Here is a 21856-nt window from a genome sequence, read left to right as displayed (position 1 = left end):
ATATACTCTTTTTAAATAATAATAATGTTATTATTATTTTTTAATTATATTTTGTTTATAGTAATTTTAATTTTAATAAATATAATATAAATAAAGCCACATCAACATTAAAATAAAAAAATACTTATCTAATAAATTTGAAGAGTGAATGATATATTAACAAAAAAATAAAATTAATTTCTTAAAAACAATAGAAAAGCGGCTGAGTGCCTGTTGAGCCGCTAGTATACATAAATAAAAAAATATATGAATTATATTTTATTAAACTCTATGTTATCGGTTATTAAAAATACTAGCGGCTCAACAGACACTATCGTGCCTGTTCAGCCGCTTTTCTATTATTTTTAAGAAATTAATTTTTATGTTTTTATTTTAAAATTATAAATTTAATAAAATAAAATATTAAAAATTTCATTATGTTGTTATTATGTGAAAATAAAAATCAAAATAAAGATTTAAAAATATTATTTATAAAATAAATATTTATAAATGTTATTATGTTTATTTATTTATTTTTAATAGTATTTAATTTGAATTAGAGATAAAAAATTATATTTAAAGTATTCTTTATTTTTATGCATAATTATAATTGATAAAAAATATTTTTTAAAATTTATTATTCATTTTTTAAAATTATCTTTAATTTTAGTTTTTTAAATTACTAATTTATATTTTTATTATTGTCTCAACGCCACTATGATATTGCATTGTTCTCCTTTCTTGTCTTCTTCTCCTTCCACCTTCTCTTCACTCGATGGTTATTAATTATCACTAAATATCATTATCACAACTTTTAATTTTGTCTATCACTTTTATTTATAACTAACTATTTTGTTAAATTTTATAAGTTGTTTAAGTTTTGCTAAAAGAATTTTTTGTGTCTTTTGAATATCTGAATGTATAAAAATTATAATTTTTTTCTTATTTTGTTAGTTGTCTTATTTTGTTCGATTAAGAAAAATTTAAGACAAAAAACACTCAAAATTTTTGATATATTAACAAAATTTGATGTTAATAATTCTAAAAAATAATATCAAAATATATTATTTTTAACTAAATAATAAAAAAATAAAAATACATCATTGTAAGTTTTTTAATTAATAATTATAAATTAAAGTCGCAGTTTAATATAGTACATTGGACAAAAAGTAATCATTGTTATTGTATTTGACTACTACTATATAAATTTTATGTTTATTTTATTATATGCACATTAATTAAACTGTACTTTATTATTTTATTTTGTATGTTTTGAAATAATGTCATCGTATTATAAAAGTGAGATTAATTTATCATTTGAATATTATCGCTAAAAAAAATTTACTTAAAGTGAAACGCTATATAAAGATAAATAGAAAAATTTTGTAATTAGTTAGAAAATTTTATATCTCCCTCTCCAAACTCATGTTTGTTATGAAATTTTTTTTAGATAAAAATATTTTTAACTTCCTATATAATAAGTATCATTTAAATTATCTAATGTATAAAATGTCACATCTTTTTATTTATCTTCAAAATTAAAGTTAATTTTTGTTATTTTTTTACTTTCTTTTGGTTTTCTAAATTAGCCTATATATTATCAACTTATTTCTGTTATTTATGCAATAATTTTTCTCTTCTAGTAGTTATTCATTAATAAATGCTAAATTACCCAAATTCAAATCTATTCTCTTAAATCACTTTTTAATCATCTGGTTTGAATCGTTTGAATAGGAGTTCTTTAGACTCTAAAATTTTTAAAATAAAAAAATATAATAAAATAAATTAAAATACCTAATAAAATAAAATAATCTAAAAAATAAAAGATATATAAAAAACTAATAAATTAAAAAATCAAAATTAATTAACAAAGTTCTTATCTTATCCATTTTAATGTTATATGGAGTTTGTTCACTTTATCATTGATATGTGCATATTTTTTGTGTCTTGTGTATGACAAATACAATACTTTATGTAATTAAATATCAAATCCAATACTCTAAATAATTAATTATTTAGAAAATTAGTATACGAATATTTTAAGAAACACTTGATAGGTGTGATTTTCTTGCATGCATTATATACCAATTAAATAACTAAGCCAATATGCCAAACAAATAATATTATAAAAGGTAAAATTAATAATTTTTTTTGTAATATAATTTATTTATTTTAGTTTAATTTAAAAATATTTATATACTCAAATTTTAAATATAATATTCTAAGTAATCAAGTATTTTAGAAAATAAAAAAAATTATCCCATTAAAAGTAATTTAAAAAAAATATTAAAAAATATTTATAACATTTTTTCATCCCATCATTGACAGATAGTTAAATACAGACATGTCAAAAAAAATAAATAAAATGTACATATAAAATGTTAAGATACTATTTTTTTTGTCAAATCAAATTAATGAGAGAAAAAGACATAACGCTATTTGTCTACGTGAAAAATTGGTAACAAATTAAAAATAAAAAATAAAAAATGGATTAAAAATATAGATTGAGTAAGTAAATTGAAAAAAAAAAATTTATAACCGCAGTGGAGGAAGGCAAAGGAGTAGGATGGAGGCAATTCAACTAAGAATGTTAAAGAAAGGAGAAGAAAAACATCAAAAGAAATACAAAAATGATAAATTTTTTTAAGAAACTACAACAAAAGCTCTAATAAAATAATTAGAGTGAAGCTACAAAGTACATTGTACTCAGAATAAAACGGTACAAACTAAAACTAAGATAAAACTAAATAAAATATAATTTAAATGAATATCACAAAATATAATAAAATTTACCAAAAATTACTTATCACTACTATTGATGATAATTGAACACTTTCTCCATCATAAATTATTCTTTTGTTCTTTGCGTACATGCTTCTAAAACCAACATTTATCATAGTCATTGTCTATTTTAGGAAGTTGTCTAAAGAGTTATTCAAAAGGTAAAAATGTTAGAGTTGAGTAAGAGAAGTAAAGAAAATTAAAGAAATGGAAAAAAATAGATTATTTAAGTGGAGGATTGAGAAAGAAGTTACATGTGAATTTTTTTGTAACTGTTAGTGAAATGCATAACTGTAAAGTTAGTTTTGGATTATGTTGATACTTAGCAGGGTTAAAATAGGAAAGAAAATTGGACACCAAACTTGAGGTTTTCGCATTATATATTGTTATAGATTAAAATATATGAACAAAAAATATTTATAAAATGGACCTAACATCACTTGAAAGAATCATGGAAAATAATCAACTTACTTTACTATCCATGAGAACCATTTTTATGTAAGTCGTCTTATTCTTGTCAAATTTAGATAGAACTTTCCATAACCTTATATATTGATTTTGTTAAATAATTCTCTCTCTCTCTATATCTTATATATATATATATATTACGGTAGTTTTTTTTAATATATATACATATACATATACATAAATAATTCTATACATATACATAAATAAAAAAATATGTGAATTATACTTTATTAAACTCTATGTTACCGGTTATTAAAAACATCTAAATCACATATATTAATTATTTTTTTGTTATAATTATTTTGTTTTATATATACTAGCGGCTCAACAGGCACAGCCGCTTTTCTATTGTTTTTAAGAAATTAATATTATCTTTTTGTTAATATATTATTCATTTTTTAAATTTATTAGATAAGTATTTTTTTATTTTAATGTTGATGTTACTTTATTTATATTATATTTTATTAAAATTAAAATTATTATAAACTAAAATATTATTCAAAAAATAATGACAATAACATTATTTTGATTCAAAAAAGTATATATAAATCAAAATACATGTTAGTTATTTACAAAAGATAATTTTTACTTAAATATCATGGATATTCATATTTGTCTTCATCTTTTTTAAATGGTAGGCCAAAATATAAATCTAAATACGAAGAGTTCTTTATTTTTTTATAAATAGTGAAAAATAGAATAAATGAGAATGCTTATTTTTTTCATTTTAAATATCAAAATATAAGAATAATTAATAAATAAAATAAGAGATTATAAAAATTGTGTATTTTCATCATACATCTTCTTATCAATAACTTCTTTAGCCTTAGAAAACTGTCAGATTTATTGACCATAAAAATAAATATATAAACCCTTTAAGATTATTCAATTAAAAATGATGTGTAATAAAATCAAAATAAAAATTTAGAAACATTATTTACAAATTAACTATTTATAAACGTTATTAAGTTTAATTATTTATTTTTAATTCGTATTTAATTTGAAGCCGAGATAAAAATTTATATTCAAAACACTCTCTATCTTCATGCATAATTTCAATTGTTAAAAATATTTTATTTTTTTTAATTTTATATTTAATTTTTTAATTATCTTTAATTTTATTATTTTTTTAAAATTATTAATTTATATTTTTATTATATTCCTTACTATATCAAACACTATTCTTTCTCTTGCTATTATTTTCTATACACATATCTGTATGTCATTGTCTCATCGCCGTTATTATTATTATTATTATATTACCTTGTTCTCTTTTCTCATTTTTTCTTTTTCCTTCCATATTCTCTTCACCCGACCGTCCGTAATTAATTATCACCAAGTATTATTATTGCAAATTTTAATTTTGTCTATCACTTTGATTTATAACCATCTATTCCGTTAACTTTTATGAGTTGTTGAAGTTTCGTTAAAAAAAGTAAGACATAAAGCATTTAATTTTATATTTAATTTTTTAAATATTTTTAATTTTATTATTTTTCTAAATTATTAACTTATAATTTTTATTATATCCCCTTACTATATCAAACACTATTCTTTCTCTATACACATACCTATCATTGTCTAATCGCTGTTATCATATTACTTTGTTCTTTCTCATTTTTTCTTCTCCTTCCACTGTCTCTTCACCCCACCGTAATTAATTATCACTATTTATATGTTACATCTTTTATATGTTAATCAAATAACCAGTGCCATATGCCAAACAAATGATATTATAGAAGTCAAAATAAATTATATTTTTGTAATATAATTCATTTATTTTAGTTTAATTTAAAAATAAATATTCATGTACTCAAATTTTAAATATAATACTCTGTATAATTAATAATTTAAAAATTAAAAAAATAATATTATCACATATGAAGTAATTTAAAAATCCTTAAATTTAACAAAATATTAGACTTTTTCAATTCATCATTGATAGATACAAACATATTTAAAAAAAATACATATAATATGAAAAAAATTAGTTCTTCCTTGGTAAGAGAAAAAGATAGAACACTATCTTTTGTACGTGAAATATTGGAACAAATTAAAAAAAAAAGTAAAAGAGCCATGAAAATATTAATTAGATAAGTAAATTAAAGACAAAAAAAATATAGGTAGAAGTTATACGTGAACATAATAACTGCAATAAAACTAAATAAAATTTGTAACGATGGATGTGATGAAATCGATAGCGTTGAAGGTAAAAAAATAATGGCAGCAAGAGAAATATAACAAAGTGTATTAGGACTAGGAGGTAAAAAAAAAACCAGTAAAATAGATGAAATTATAAAAAAAATAAAAAAGATATATTTTTTATGATTAAAAAAAAATTCTAATAGAATAATTAAAATGAGGCTAAACTACTGGACAGACCATCAGAGTACAGTACTCACAGATATACTTAAAACAACACTATACAAATAAAGACCAATATAGAATTAAACAAAACATAATTTAAATGAATACCTCTGAATATAATAAGATCTATACAAAAAAAACTATTTATCACTACTGATTAAACACTTGTTGGCTTCTAATTATTTTTTTATTTCATATATGGCCACGAAAATAAATTTTTTGACATCGTCTTTACCTAGTTTAAGATGTCAAAAAAAACTCATTTAAATAATTGTGCGGTACAGAGAAGAGTTTATAAGATAAAGAAGAATCAGACCAAAAAAAAAAGAGAGATCGTGGGAGTAAAGAATTGAATAGAAGTTACGCGTGAGTTTTTGTAACTGTTAGTAAAATAAGTAACTGTATAATATTTTTGAATTATGTTAGTAGGGTTAAAACAGGAAATAGAAAATTGGACACCAAACCTCCATGTTTTGGCATTATATATTGTTATAGATGATTATTTTTTATTCTACAATCGTGCAATAATTTTTTATTTTTATATCTATATATATTCCTCAATTTCGACTCCATTCATACGCATATTAACAGTTTTTTTCTAATAGTGATGTTTTAATTTTTCGTTTTCCTTTTTTTTTCACGTATCTTTCTTTTTTTTAAATAGTGATGTTTTAATATTTTTTTCTTTTTTTTAAATACATTTTTCTTAATAATTACATTACAAATCTAAAATATAAAATGAGATAGAAAATAAACTTAAAAATAAAAAAAAAAGAAATTTTATATTAAAAAATATAAAAATAATATATTCGAAAAAAATAGTCGAAATATATGAATTGAGTCAACAATTTGAATTTCTCTAAAACTAATTTAATCAAATACCAATATTAGAAATAAATTACTTAAATAATATTTAATTTATTCTAGTCCTTAGACACGTATAGATTAGAGTCATTTTCGTAACGACAACAAACTGAAACAACGTTGTAAGTTCGAACATTTAGAATTCGTGCAAATTCAGACCATTCATTTGTTCTTTGAAAACCTTCTGTATCCCTGATAGAGTTGAATCGAAATTCCTTTTATGGAAAAAGAGTTACGGAGATGGCTTTGATGTGTTGGAGACCAAAATCCGGAAGCCACTACTTATATTTGAGTGTCACATCCATTAAACCCGAAAGATCAAATAAAATAGTATTTGTGGTTTTATTCTCATTTAATTCTAAATCAAAAGTAATAATGACTTATTTAATTCAGCATTTATGATAATAAATGAGATGACCATTATATAAGTTATTTAATGTAAAATAGCTTAATTTATGATTATAATTAATATATGTATTATCCATAAATAGATTAGAAAATAATAATTTCGTAACAAAATAATCATTCAATTTGAATTACAATTAATTGATTGATTGAAATTATAATAAATTGTATGATATTTAAAAAATTAACTAAATCAATTAGTTGATATAATTAATTTATTATAATAAAATAAATTTAATGAGTTAAAAGAAATAAACCGAAAAATACCATCAGAAACATGTTATGACAGTTTTATCATTAAGTGCAGAAATTTAATTTTTATATAATAGAATAGATATTTACAGATTATTATATTAAACACAGACTAAAAAAATACACTAAACAAAATAAAAGCATCAATGGCAAAATATAACCTAAAAAAACACTTAAATTCAAAAAGAACCTGTGATGAATTATAATAAATCTATATATGAGAAGTAAAAGTGAAATAAACAATTAAAAATAAAGTAAAAAGAGCAATTAAAAAAAGTAAAAGAAGATAGAAAAGATAATGTGTGGAGTAGATAAAAATTGTATTGCAATAGAAGATTAATATAATTAATTAATACAAAGGATGAAAGAGAAAAATCAAAATACGATCTTATTAAAAAAATTTCAAAAAAATATTTTAAAAAAGAACCTATTAATCAACTTTTATAAAAATATTACAAAAAATTTAAATTATCTTTAAATAAAATAATAATATCCTTAAGAATTATTAATCAAAATAAATAAAAAATTAATATAAAATAAAATCATAGAAAAATATTAGTAAAATTAAGATAAAAAAATAAAAATTACAAATTACAAATATTTTACTTGAAGTACAAAATAGAGAGGGAGAAAAGGGATATATAAAATAATAAGATAATAATTTGAATTAATTGAGTTCATTTATTTTATTGCTTTATATGTTATTTATTAAATAATTTAATATTTATCTCGATCATATTAAATAATAAATTAGTTATAATTAATTTGGTTTAATGAATCAAACAAAATTTAAAATAATTTGATATTTACTCTGATTAAATTAAATACTTGAAGTTATGATTAATGTAATTTAATGAATCAAATAAAATATTAAATGACAAAATATTTATCCTAATCAAATAAAATTACATAATTGATTAGTTATAATTAATACAATTGAATGAATCAAATATATTAAATTGAAAAATAATTTAGTTAATTTGTGTCTTAAGGACACATTTTAAAAATATTTATTTTGTAACAACTTTTATAAAAGATTTTTTATAATATTTTTAACCTATAGTTTAAAGCACAGTTATAATAACCCATTAAAAAGTACTTAATTAGTTAATATAAATAATTAATATAATTGATTTAGTTCAATAAATTAAAAGAAATAAATGGAAAGGAAGAGATAAAGAAAAAGTAAAATTATAAAAATATATATCCATTAAAAAGCAATAAATAAAGTCCTTTTTAGTTATTTATTTATTAATTATTAATTTATTATAATTAATTTCACAACATTTATTACACGTTATTCATCTTATAAATTAATACAATCAATTTATTGATATCAATTATCAATAATTAATTATAATTGATATAACTCATTGCGCTATACTTTCTAAATAAATAATTAAAAACGCGCGTCTCAATTTTTTGTTAAAGTAAAATAAAATAAAATATATAAATTGAGTAGATATAAATCTGAAAATTATAAATTTTATTAACAACTCAAATAAATTAGTACCATAAAATTAAATTAATATCTATTTTAAAAATAATTACTGACTTTTTATTATTTTAATTATTAATAATTTAAATAAAATAATACCCGATAACTTATTTTGTTATTTATTTTAAGTAATTACTAACATAGTTGTTAGTAATTCCCAAGTGTATATTATCAACATAATTTTATCACGGGTATTTCAATCTTATCGTCATTGCAATTTTGTACCGTCTTATCTTTTTTAATTGTTATTATTAGAATTGTTAAATAATATTAAAAAAATTCTTTAAAAATAGAAATAGCGATGACACCTTGAATAATTAATTTAATAGAATTAAATTTAAACGAATAAGATGATTCAATCAATTATACAAATAATAGCATATTTATAAATATTAATATTGAAAATAATCTCACTAATGTAAATGATCAATACAATAATTATATGAAAAATAACTAATTATTACATAATTGCATAATTTTCAAGATCCTATATAGTTAAATCTAACGGATAAATAAAAAAATATTTATATGATAATGTCCTAATATTTTAGCATACTATAAATCATATTATAAATTTATATATCATATTATAATTTTAAATCAACTCCTTAAACACATTATAATATAAACCATCTAAAAAGATACACCAAATTAACGAATATCACATAGGTCACAATATACACTCTAAATTGTCACGATATTTCAAATAAAAAGAGCATCAATACAGAAAAATCAATGAATATATATAACTAAAATAAAGAGCAACAAAGAGACACACAAAAAAATAAAATAAAATAAAGAGAATCAATAAAAACATTAACATATAAACCACATACACGAACAATGTATATATTAATTATGAATCACAAAAAAGACAATATATATGAATTGAAGTACACATGACAAAATAGAATATTACAAAATAAAATTATAGTAAGATTATTTAAAAACAACATAAAAATCACACATTTTTTTTGTTAATCAGAAGCTAAAAAAAAAGTGTGCGCCTAATAATAAGCAATTAAAATAAACAAAAATTTTAAAAAATATAAAAAATAAAATGTATAAATAAAGATAAAAGAAACAAAAATTCAATAAATTACAAAAATTGTACCTAAACACGAGAGAGAGAGAGAGGGGGGAGGGAGGGAAGGAGGGAGAGAGAGAGAAAAGAAAGCGAATGAGTAAAAAATATTTGATCTTGTATAAATAGAGGGTATTGAGAAAAATAAACTAATTAAATTAATTTATATATTTTGTTATCATATTTATTATTTATTAAATAATTCGATATTTACTCCAATCAAATTAAATAATTAATATAATTAACTAAATTAATTAATTGATATAATTAATTATAGTAAATGGTGAAATTTGAATGTCTAATTAAATTAATTAATTGATATAATTAATTAATTATAATTGATTTGCTTTAACGAATTAAATGAAATAAATCAGGAAACACCTTAAGAGCATGTTGTAACACCCTAACTTTTAGCACGTCATGATTGTACCAAAAGTAAGGTGTTATGGACCTGTTTTTCTTATTAACTATTTAATATTGAGCCTTTAGTTCGATATCGCATTTTAGTTTTTAAGAAAATACCAGAAAATTATTTTTAGTAATTACAATCACACAGTTATTAATAATAATATTGCTATACAATTAAATTCAATATAAAACTCAAATACAATACAATACCTATCCCTCTAGATAAAATAAAAACCTGAAGCAACAAGGATGAGGGAACTCTATAAAAACAATAGGAATCACAAATAAATCTACTAATCGTCTGCAGCTTCTTACTGAATCTCCGAACCTGTGTCACTGAAAGGGTGGAAGATTTGGGGTGAGAACAAACCACACGTTCTCAGTAGGGAATGGGAATGCTGTAAAAGTAATGAATTTAATGCAAATAATTAACTTTACTCAATAAAACTATTTTGTTAACCCTTTGGAAATAATTTTATTTCTACTTTAGATAAATAATTACTTTTCTTTAAATCTCTAAACTCAAAACAAATTTTAAATATAAAACTAGTCACATTTTCTGTCTCTCAGCCACATAGTTAATCCTCAGTCAAATGTCAACTCGTAATCACTTTAATACACTCACAAACAAATAGTGCAAGCAAGAGATTCAATTCAATGTACAAGCAAGTCACAACAAGACAAACAATACAATCACAAAGTAATAAAACAGGCAAGCGCAATCAAATGCAAATGCGCAATCAATATGATGCATGTCTATCCCTAACGCAGGCCATGAGCTCATGTGTCGGTTGCCTACCCGCTCCCGACATTACCCGCGCACAAGTCCCAGATATGGTTTTCCAGATGCATCAGTGTGCTTATAAGTCGTACGGCTAGGCCGCATCAGTGTGACTTTTCAAATCAATAAGCGTACATCTGGAAAACAGTTCTCAGTGTGTGGGCATCCCCACTTTACATTTGGCACTAAGGCCCAAACAACGTCACATCTGCTCTCCTGTAGCAGACACTTCATTAATTAATATATTCTTTAAATCCTTGTTCTCTGCTCTCCTGTGGCAGAGATTCCTTTTCTTAATAAACCGAGCTCAAATCTTTACTTAAAACAAAATCTCTCCTTAAAAGATTGGGTTTAAAACATTATATTTTTCTTAATAAATAAAATTTTAAAATAGAATAAATCTTTTCTTAACTAAATATATTTTAAATAATTTAATTTTCCAAAACCAAATCTTTTAAAATAACTTCTCAAATAAAACCTCAGATTTTATAAAATTTCGGCGGTATTTTCTCTAAAATTCGGACTAAACCACCCATACGGGTTCCCTATTCCTCAACAATCACATTTTCACAACCTCAATCCAAACTTAATTCGACCAATTAAACTCTCATAACAACCAAACCAGTCACATTCACAGCAATAATCCATACTCAATATCATTACTATATATATTTGCAATTATCCAATTAACTTTGTAGGCATTCTAAATTAAAAACTTAACTTTAAAAATAAACCCCCTACCTCCGTATGAAATTAAAATTAACGAAATTTCTGGAAAAATTTTCTGATCGAGCTGCTGAAGAGGAAAGCGTCAGAAATCATTTGTGCCTTCTAGAAATCCAGTTAGCCAAACTCAAGGGAAAGAGAAGCTACGTCACCGTCAACTTCTACCGAATAAAAATAACGCCAACGTGTAGAGAAAGAAGATACGAACACTTTTACCGGATTAAATTTTTTATTGGATTTACGGATAGCAAAAAATCGAGACCGAAAACTCGAAAGTTTCACGGTTCTCCTCAGCCACACTCTCGGTCTCTCTCTTTCTTTCTTTTTCTTAGTGGTTCGGTGATTCAGTGAAAGGAATGCAAAATGATGATGATAATTGAAATAAAGAAACTTAAGTGTCATTAGTTATACATGCAAAGAAAACATGTGTCATGCAAAGAAAACATGTGTCATATTCGGCTTGCTTTCTTTCTTTCTTATATAGATATATAATAAATATATATAGTGGCTTATATGTATAATAATGTCCTTCGGCCATTTTTTTTTCTTTTTGAATAATAATAATAATAATAATAATAATAATAATAATAATAATAATAATAATATTTATAAAAATCAATTTAGACTGTAACTATCAATATAGTTTTTGATAGATAGTTTAAAATAATAGAATAAGTGATAATTAAATTAAATTTTATTTTTAAATTTAAAACATAAAATTTAATTTTAAAAATTCGGATTGTTATATTCTACCCACCTTACAAAAATTTTCGTCCTCAAAAATTGATATAAGATAGAAAAGATTCATATCAACTCCATTTTCAAAAATATCAACTCCATTTTCAAAAATATCGAAGAAAAGAAATAGAGAGGTGTGGCATGTTCAGTTTGCAAATGTGAAAGAAACTATATCTGATGAAAGAAGTTTGAAACAAAAAGTCTTACGACAAACAACCAAGGAAGAGATTCACATTAGCACGAATAAGGATTATGCGTTGAAACGGAGCTAACCCCTAAACTTAACTTCTAACGTTCCCAAACCCCGTAATTTACGTTACTTATTACTTCTATTGCGTCTATGATAACCTGTTAGTACTCTCATATACATAAATCATTAGTATTAAGTTGGCCAGACTTATTACCATGAGGTATGCAACGGTCGACTAACAACATTAATCAATAGACAGTCATGCATCTAAAACTCAAATTCTTGTCATTAGGACAAGTCCTATTGCATGACAGACACTCAGAGTATGCAGGGAAGCATAGTCAGTCCATTCCCAATGCTCTAACAAGGACGAACTGCTCTGATACCATAATGTAACACCCTAACTTTTAGCATGTCATGATCGTACCAAAAGTAAGGTGTTACGGACCTGTTTTCCTTATTAACTATTTAATATTGAGCCTTTAGTTCGATATCTCATTTTAGTTTTTAAGAAAATACCAGAAAATTATTTTTAGTAATTACAATCACACAGTTATTAATAATAATATTGCTATACAATTAAATTCAATATAAAACTCAAATACAATACCTATCCCTCTAGATAAAATAAAAACCTGAAGCAACAAGGACGAGGGAACTCTATAAAAACAACAGGAATCACAAATAAATCTACTAATCGTCTGCAGCTTCTTATTGAATCTCCGAACCTGTGTCACTGAAAGGGTGGAAGATTTGGGGTGAGAACAAACCACACGTTCTCAGTAGGGAATGGGAATGCCGTAAAAGTAATGAATTTAATGCAAATAATTAACTTTACTCAATAAAACTATTTTGTTAACCCTTTGAAAATACTTTTATTTCTACTTTAGATAAATAATTACTTTTCTTTAAATCTCTAAACTCAAAACAAATTTTAAATATAAAACTAGTCACATTTTCTGTCTCTCAGCCACATAGTTAATCCTCAGTCAAATGTCAACTCCTAATCACTTTAATACACTCACAAACAAATAGTGCAAGCAAGAGATTCAATTCAATGTACAAGCAAGTCACAACAAGACAAACAATACAATTACAAAGTAATAAAACAGGCTACCGCAATCAAATGCAAATGCGCAATCAATATGATGCATGTCTATCCCTAACGCAGGCCATGAGCTCATGTGTCGGTTGCCTACCCGCTCCCGACATTACCCAGGCACAAGTCTCAGATATGGTTTTTCAGATGCATCAGTGTGCTTATAAGTCGTACGGCCAGGCCGCATCAGTGTGACTTTAAGTCGTACGGCTAGGCCGCATCAGTGTGACTTTCCAAATCAATAAGCATACATCTGGAAAACAGTTCTCAGTGTGTGGGCGTCCCCACTTTACATTTGGCACTAAGGCCCAAACAATGTCACATTTGCTCTCCTGTGGCAAACACTTCATTAATTAATATATTCTTTAAATCCTTGTTCTCTGCTCTCCTGTGGCAGAGATTCCTTTTCTTAATAAACCGAGCTCAAATCATTACTTAAAACAAAATCTCTCCTTAAAAGATTGGGTTTAAAACATTATATTCTTCTTAATAAATCAAACTTTAAAATAGAATAAATCTTTTCTTTACTAAATATATTTTAAATAATTTAATTTTCCAAAACCAAATCTTTTAAAATAACTTCTCAAATAAAACCTCAGATTTTATAAAATTTCGGCGGCATTTTCTCTAAAATTCGGACTAAACCACCCTTACGGGTTCCCTATTCCTCAACAATCACATTTTCACAACCTCAATCCAAACTTAATTCGACCAATTAAACTCTTATAACAACCAAACCAGTCACATTCACAGCAATAATCCATACTCAATATCATTACTATATATATATATATATTTACAATTATCCAATTAACTTTGTAGGCATTCTAAATTAAAAACTTAACTTTAAAAATAAATCTCCTACCTCCGTATGAAATTAAAATCAACGAAAGTTCTGGAAAAACTTTCTGACCGAGCTGCTGAAAAGGAAAGCGTCAGAAATCATCTGTGCCTTCTAGAAATCCAGTTGGCCAAATTCAAAGGAAAGAGAAGTTACGCCACCGTCAACTTCTACCGGATAAAAGTAACGCCAACGTGTAGAAAAAGAAGATACGAACACTTTTATCAGATTAGATTTTTTATTGGAGTTACAGATCGCAAGAAATCGGGACCGGAAACTCGAAGGTTTCACGGTTCTCCTCAGCCACACTATCGGTCTCTCTCTTTCTTTCTTTTTCTTAGTGGTTCGGTGATTCAGTGAAAGGAATGCAAAATGATGATGATTATTGAAATAAAGAAACTTAAGTGTCATTAGTTATACATGCAAAGAAAACATGTGTCATGCAAAGAAAACATGTGTCATATTCGGCTTGCTTTCTTTCTTTCTTATATTGATATATAATAAATATATATAGTGGCTTATATGTATCATAATGTCCTTCGGCCATTTTTTTTTGAATAATAATAATAATAATAATAATAATAATAATAATAATAATATTTATAAAAATCAATTTAGATTGTAACTATCAATATAGTTTCTGATAGATAATTCAAAATAATAGAATAAGTGATAATTAAATTAAATTTTATTTTTAAATTCAAAGCATAAAATTTAATTTTAAAAACTCGGATTGTTATATCCTATCCACCTTACAAAAATTTTCGTCCTCGAAAATTGATATAAGATAGAAAAGATTCATATCAACTCCTTTTTTAAAAATATCAACTCCATTTTCAAAAATATCGAAGAAAAGAAATAGAGAGGTGTGGCATGTTCAGTTTGCAAATGTGAAAGAAACTATATCTGATAAAAGAAGTTTGAAACAAAAAGTCTTACGACAAACAACCAAGGAAGAGATTCACATTAGCACGAATAAGGATTATGCGTTGAAACGGAGCTAACCCCTAAACTTAACTTCTAACGTTCCTAAACCCCGTAATTTACGTTACTTATTATTTCTATTGCGTCTATGATAACCTGTTAGTACTCTCATATACATAAATCATTAGTATTAAGTTGGCCAGACTTATTACCATGAGGTATGCAACGGTCGACTAACAACATTAATCAATAGACAGTCATGAATCTAAAACTCAAATTCTTGTCATTAGGACAAGTCCTATTGCATGGACACTCAGAGTATGCAGTGAAGCATAGTTAGTCCATTTCCAATGCTCTAACAAGGACGAACTGCTCTGATACCATAATGTAACACCCTAACTTTTAGCACGTCATGATCGTACCAAAAGTAAGGTGTTACGGACCTGTTTTCCTTATTAACTATTTAATATTGAGCCTTTAGTTCGATATCGCATTTTAGTTTTTAAGAAAATACCAGAAAATTATATTTAGTAATTACAATCACACAGTTATTAATAATAATATTGCTATACAATTAAATTCAATATAAAACTCAAATACAATACCTATCCCTCTGGATAAAATAAAAACCCTGAAGCAACAAGGACGAGGGAACTCTATAAAAACAACAGGAATCACAAATAAATCTACTAATCGTCTGCAGCTTCTTAGTGAATCTCCGAACCTGTGTCACTGAAAGGGTGGAAGATTTGGGGTGAGAACAAACCACACGTTCTCAGTAGGGAATGGGAATGCCGTAAAAGTAATGAATTTAATGCAAATAATTAACTTTACTCAATAAAACTATTTTGTTAACCCTTTGGAAATAATTTTATTTCTACTTTAGATAAATAATTACTTTTCTTTAAATCCCTAAACTCAAAACAAATTTTAAATATAAAACTTGTCACATTTTCTGTCTCTCAGCCACATAGTTAATCCTCAGTCAAATGTCAACTCGCAATCACTTTAATACACTCACAAACAAATAGTGCAAGCAAGAGATTCAATTCAATGTACAAGCAAGTCACAACAAGACAAACAATACAATCACAAAATAATAAAACAGGCAAGCGCAATCAAATGCAAATGCGCAATCAATATGATGCATGTCTATCCCTAACGCAGGCTATGAGCTCATGTGTCGGTTGCCTACGCGCTGCCGACATTACCCGGGCGCAAGTCCCAGATATGGTTTTCCAGATGCATCAGTGTGCTTATAAGTCGTACGGCCAGGCCGCATCAGTGTGACTTTAAGTCGTAGGGCTAGGCCGCATCAGTGTGGCTTTCCAAATCAATAAGCGTACATCTGGAAAACAGTTCTCAGTGTGTGGGCGTCCCCACTTTACATTTGGCACTAAGGCCCAAACAATGTCACATCTGCTCTCCTGTGGCAGACACTTCATTAATTAATATATTCTTTAAATCCTTGTTCTCTGCTCTCCTGTGGCAGAGATTCCTTTTCTTAATAAACCGAGCTCAAATCTTTACTTAAAACAAAATCTCTCCTTAAAAGATTGGGTTTAAAACATTATATTTTTCTTAATAAATCAAACTTTAAAATAGAATAAATATTTTCTTAACTAAATATATTTTAAATAATTTAATTTTCCAAAACCAAATCTTTTAAAATAACTTCTCAAATAAAACCTCAGATTTTATAAAATTTCGACGGCATTTTCTCTAAAATTCGGACTAAACCACCCTTACGGGTTCCCTATTCCTCAACAATCACATTTTCACAACCTCAATCCAAACTTAATTCGACCAATTAAACTCTCATAACAACCAAACCAGTCACATTCACAGCAATAATCCATACTCAATATCATTACTATTATATATATATTTGCAATTATCCAATTAACTTTGTAGGCATTCTAAATTAAAAACTTAACTTTAAAAACAAACCCCCTACCTCCGTATGAAATTAAAATCAACGAAAGTTCTGGAAAAACTTTCTGACCGAACTGCTGAAGAGGAAAGCGTCAGAAATCATCTGTGCCATCTAAAAATCCAGTTGGCCAAACTCAAGGAAAAGAGAAGCTACGTCACCATCAACTTCTACCGGATAAAAGTAACGCCAACATGTAGAGGAAGAGGATACGAACACTTTTATCGAATTAGATTTTTTATTGGAATTACATATCGCAAGAAATCGAGACCGAAAACTCAAAAGTTTCACTATTCTCCTAAGCCACACTCTCGGTCTCTCTCTTTCTTTCTTTTTCTTAGTGGTTCGGTGATTCAGTGAAAGGAATGCAAAATGATGATGATTATTGAAATAAAGAAACTTAAGTGTCATTAGTTATACATGCAAAGAAAACATGTGTCATATTCGGCTTGCTTTCTTTCTTTCTTATATAGATATATAATAAATATATATAGTGGCTTATATGTATAATAATGTCCTTCGGCCATTTTTTTTTCTTTTTGAATAATAATAATAATAATAATAATAATAGTAATAATAATATTTATAAAAATCAATTTAGACTGTAACTATCAATATAGTTTCTGATAGATAATTTAAAATAATAGAATAAGTGATAATTAAATTAAATTTTATTTTTAAATTCAAAGCATAAAATTTAATTTTAAAAACTCGGATTGTTATATTCTATCCACCTTACAAAAATTTTCGTCCTCGAAAATTGATATAAGATAGAAAAGATTCATATCAACTCCATTTTTAAAAATATCAACTCCATTTTCAAAAATATCGAAGAAAAGAAATAGAGAGGTGTGGCATGTTCAGTTTGCAAATGTGAAAGAAACTATATCTGATGAAAGAAGTTTGAAACAAAAAGTCTTACCGCAAACAACCAAGGAAGAGATTCACATTAGCACGAATAAGGATTATGCGTTGAAACGGAGCTAACCCCTAAACTTAACTTCTAACGTTCCCAAACCCCGTAATTTACGTTACTTATTACTTCTATTGCGTCTATGATAACCTGTTAGTACTCTCATATACATAAATCATTAGTATTAAGTTGGCCAGACTTATTACCATGAGGTATGCAACGGTCGACTAACAACATTAATCAATAGACAGTCATGCATCTAAAACTCAAATTTTTGTCATTAGGACAAGTCCTATTGCATGGACACTCAGAGTATGCAGTGAAGCATAGTCAGTCCATTCCCAATGCTCTAACAAGGACGAACTGCTCTGATATCATAATGTAACACCCTAACTTTTAGCACGTCATGATCGTACCAAAAGTAAGGTGTTACGGACCTGTTTTCCTTATTAACTATTTAATATTGAGCCTTTAGTTCGATATCGCATTTTAGTTTTTAAGAAAATACCAGAAAATTATATTTAGTAATTACAATCACACAGTTATTAATAATAATATTGCTATACAATTAAATTCAATATAAAACTCAAATACAATACCTATCCCTCTGGATAAAATAAAAACCCTGAAGCAATAAGGACGAGGGAACTCTATAAAAACAACAGGAATCACAAATAAATCTACTAATCGTCTGCAGCTTCTTACTGAATCTCCGAACCTGTGTCACTGAAAGGGTGGAAGATTTGGGGTGAGAACAAACCACACGTTCTCAGTAGGGAATGGGAATGCCGTAAAAGTAATGAATTTAATGCAAATAATTAACTTTACTCAATAAAATTATTTTGTTAACCCTTTGGAAATACTTTTATTTCTACTTTAGATAAATAATTACTTTTCTTTAAATCTCTAAACTCAAAACAAATTTTAAATATAAAACTAGTCACATTTTCTGTCTCTCAGCCACATAGTTAATCCTCAGTCAAATGTCAACTCTTAATCACTTTAATACACTCACAAACAAATAGTGCAAGCAAGAGATTCAATTCAATGTACAAGCAAGTCACAACAAGACAAACAATACAATCACAAAGTAATAAAACAGGCAAGCGCAATCAAATGCAAATGCGCAATCAATATGATGCATGTCTATCCCTAACGCAGGCTATAAGCTCATGTGTCGGTTGCCTACCCGCTCCCGACATTAACCAGGCACAAGTCCCAGATATGGTTTTCCAGATGCATCAGTGTGCTTATAAGTCGTACGGCCAGGCCGCATCAGTGTGACTTTAAGTCGTAGGACTAGGCTGCATCAGTGTAACTTTCCAAATCAATAAGCATACATCTGGAAAACAGTTCTCAGTGTGTGGGCGTCCCCACTTTACATTTGGCACTAAGACCCAAACAATGTCACATCTGCTCTCCTGTGGCAGACACTTCATTAGTTAATATATTCTTTAAATCCTTGTTCTCTGCTCTCCTGTAGCAGAGATTCCTTTTCTTAATAAACCAAGTTCAAATCTTTACTTAAAACAAAATCTCTCCTTAAAAGATTGGGTTTAAAACATTATATTCTTCTTAATAAATCAAACTTTAAAATAGAATAAATCTTTTCTTAACTAAATATATTTTAAATAATTTAATTTTCCAAAACCAAATCTTTTTAAATAACTTCTTAAATAAAACCTCAGATTTTATAAAATTTCGGCGGCATTTTCTCTAAAATTCGGACTAAACCACCCTTACGGGTTCCCTATTCCTCAACAATCACATTTTCACAATCTCAATCCAAACTTAATTCGACCAATTAAACTCTCATAACAACCAAACCAGTCACATTCACAGCAATAATCCATACTCAATATCATTACTATTATATATATATATATATTTGCAATTATCCAATTAACTTTGTAGGCATTCCAAATTAAAAACTTAACTTTAAAAACAAACCCCTACCTCCGTATAAAATTAAAATCAACGAAAGTTCTGGAAAAACTTTTTGACCGAGCTGCTGAAGAGGAAAGCGTCAGAAATCATCTGTGCCTTCTAAAAATTCAGTTGGCCAAACTCAAGGAAAAGAGAAGCTACGTCACCGTCAACTTCTACCGGATAAAAGTAATGCCAACGTGTAGAGGAAGAAGATACAAACACTTTTACCGGATTAGATTTTTTATTAGAGTTACAGATCGCAAGAAATCGAGACCGAAAACTCGAAGGTTTCACTGTTCTCCTCAGCCACACTCTCGGTCTCTCTCTTTCTTTCTTTTTCTTAGTGGTTCGGTGATTCAGTGAAAGGAATGCAAAATGATGATGATTATTGAAATAAAGAAACTTAAGTGTCATTAGTTATACATGCAAAGAAAACATGTGTCATGCAAAGAAAACATGTGTCATATTCGGCTTGCTTTCTTTCTTTCTTATATAGATATATAATAAATATATATAGTGGCTTATATGTATAATAATGTCCTTCGGCCATTTTTTTTTCTTTTTGAATAATAATAATAATAATAATAATAATAATATTTATAAAAATCAATTTAGACTGTAACTATCAATATAGTTTCTGATAAATAATTTAAAATAATAGAATAAGTGATAATTAAATTAAATTTTATTTTTAAATTCAAAGCATAAAATTTAATTTTAAAAATTCGGATTGTTATACATGTCGCATCAGTTCTGTTATTAAGTGCAAAAATCTGATTTTTGTATAATAAAATAAATAGATAATAAAGACATTTTTTTAGATTAGTATAATTGTGCATTATTTATTATATATTAATTGTAATATTGTAATATAATTATAATAAATATATTTTTTTAAAATAAATTTATTTAGAGAAATATAAATTGGTTGTTAATAACTGGTGCCATTATCATATAATTATCATATATTATTATTATTATTATTATTATTATTATTATTATTATTATAATTAAAATGTTTAAAAATATTTTCGATTGATAATTGATAAGTAGTTTAATAATGTATTAAATATTGATTTGATATAATTATAATGGAGATATGTTTCTAAATTAGTATAATTATGTATTATTCATTAATATGATTATAATAAAGATATTTTGTATAAAATAATTTAGAATAAAGAAAAGTGTATTCATTTGGGAGGAAAAACGGAGTCACGAGAGATCGACACCTCACCTCATTAGTTGGAGGAAAACCCAATTTTAGTATATTAAGTAGATTTTACTTATCTATAGTTGTTAGATTAGACTTTATATTTATTGAGTCATGTTTCGTTCTAACAAATAAAATAGTTATGAAATCATTTTCACTTTTTCTTTTATTGGAATACATCTATTATATCATCATGATTTTAATAATTGATGTAAAATTTAAAAAATTAAATAAACATATATTTTATTTTGATTAAATCTAAGAGTGAATTATATATATTTCTATAGTCAAGAAATAGACTTAACTTTTTTTTATAATAAATAGTTTTTCAATTGTCTAATTTATAAAAAAAAGTCTCATCTTTTTATTTATCCTAAAGGTTAAATATTAAAACTAATATTAATACTTTTTTTATTAATAAAACTAAAATAAAATATAAAAATAAACTTTGAATAAGATTAAA

At 25.6% G+C, this 21856-nt stretch overlaps 3 long non-coding RNA genes across 3 annotated transcripts; all 3 read right to left on the bottom strand.

The window, feature by feature from the left end:
• Nucleotides 1-10230: 10230 nt before the first annotated feature.
• Nucleotides 10231-11953, bottom strand: LOC148553059 (uncharacterized). The gene is made up of 2 exons (XR_015892260.1): nucleotides 11629-11953; nucleotides 10231-10442 (listed from the first exon to the last, which is right to left on the bottom strand). It is a non-coding gene; the product is annotated as an uncharacterized LOC148553059 (long non-coding RNA).
• A 1117-nt stretch (nucleotides 11954-13070) lies between these two features.
• Nucleotides 13071-14964, bottom strand: LOC148553058 (uncharacterized). The gene is made up of 2 exons (XR_015892261.1): nucleotides 14506-14964; nucleotides 13071-13277 (listed from the first exon to the last, which is right to left on the bottom strand). It is a non-coding gene; the product is annotated as an uncharacterized LOC148553058 (long non-coding RNA).
• A 3807-nt stretch (nucleotides 14965-18771) lies between these two features.
• Nucleotides 18772-20541, bottom strand: LOC148553057 (uncharacterized). Its single transcript, XR_015892321.1, has 2 exons — nucleotides 20208-20541; nucleotides 18772-18977 (listed from the first exon to the last, which is right to left on the bottom strand). It is a non-coding gene; the product is annotated as an uncharacterized LOC148553057 (long non-coding RNA).
• Between the last annotated feature and the right edge of the window lie 1315 nt (nucleotides 20542-21856).

Source organism: Arachis ipaensis, chromosome B7 (assembly GCF_059453495.1).
Source record: "Arachis ipaensis isolate K30076 ecotype BB chromosome B7, ASM5945349v1, whole genome shotgun sequence".
Taxonomy (NCBI): domain Eukaryota; kingdom Viridiplantae; phylum Streptophyta; class Magnoliopsida; order Fabales; family Fabaceae; genus Arachis; species Arachis ipaensis.
Note: the sequence above shows the minus strand (reverse complement) of the source record. Positions and strands in the feature narration are given on the sequence as shown.